This window comes from Sinocyclocheilus rhinocerous, unplaced genomic scaffold (genome assembly GCF_001515625.1).
Source record: "Sinocyclocheilus rhinocerous isolate Xijiao unplaced genomic scaffold, SAMN03320098_v1.1 C36066200, whole genome shotgun sequence".
Classification (NCBI taxonomy): Eukaryota; Metazoa; Chordata; class Actinopteri; order Cypriniformes; family Cyprinidae; genus Sinocyclocheilus; species Sinocyclocheilus rhinocerous.
Genome location: NW_015772080.1, coordinates 1 through 798, shown reverse-complemented (window position 1 = coordinate 798; position 798 = coordinate 1). Strand labels below are relative to the sequence as shown.

General features: G+C 36.0%; 1 long non-coding RNA gene across 1 annotated transcript; it reads right to left on the bottom strand.

Annotated features, from left to right (window-relative positions):
- On the bottom strand, positions 1-396 carry LOC107735445 (uncharacterized). The gene is made up of 3 exons (XR_001639413.1): positions 295-396; positions 125-216; positions 1-32 (listed from the first exon to the last, which is right to left on the bottom strand). It is a non-coding gene; the product is annotated as an uncharacterized LOC107735445 (long non-coding RNA).
- Positions 397-798: the final 402 nt, after the last annotated feature.

Genomic DNA, 798 nt, shown 5'->3' with positions numbered 1-798 from the left:
TGTTTTATGGCAATCTCGATGTACCTGTGATACTGAACACACAAATACAAGAGTGCTCCACATTCCTAAAGAAACAGCCCTACAGAAAATTATCTCTAATACTTCTGAGGAAATTCAAAACAACCTCTGTGCAATCACTGAGCAGAGAGACAGCAGTGTCTGTGGGATTGATGTTGATGGCCTTCAACTCAATCAAATTGTTGAGAGAGCTTCCACCTGGAGAATAAACAGTTGATCAGGTCACCCATAAAAGGTTTCACTATGAATGATCTGAAAGGCTTCATGGTTCCTTACCTGATACCACCACCAGTGAGGGCATGTAGCTGCTGTCAGCTGGATCTACAGTCATTTTCAGTCTGTGGACCAGGATGTCTGGGAAAAGCTCCAACCTAATCCAGTGCTATTGAAAACCAACAAAACAAAACATAGCCTAGATTTTTCCCTCCCTCTCAATTAAACTTACAATCAAGTGTTTCCAATTGATCTTTGCTATGTAAACAAGCAACTATACAGTACTGTTGAAAACTTTGGGGTCAGTTTAAGTTTATTTAATGAAAAAATATGCTCTGCAAGGCTGCATTTATTTGATCAAATATGAAGTAAAATTCAAATTCAAACTGTTTTCTATTTAAAATATACATATAAATATAAAAAAAGTAATTAATTCATGTGATGGCAAAGATGAATTTTCAACAGCCATTACTTCAGTCTTCAGTGACACATGATCCTTTAGAAATCATTCTGATTTAGTGCACAAGAAACATTTCTTCTTATTATCAATGTTGAAAACAGTTGTGT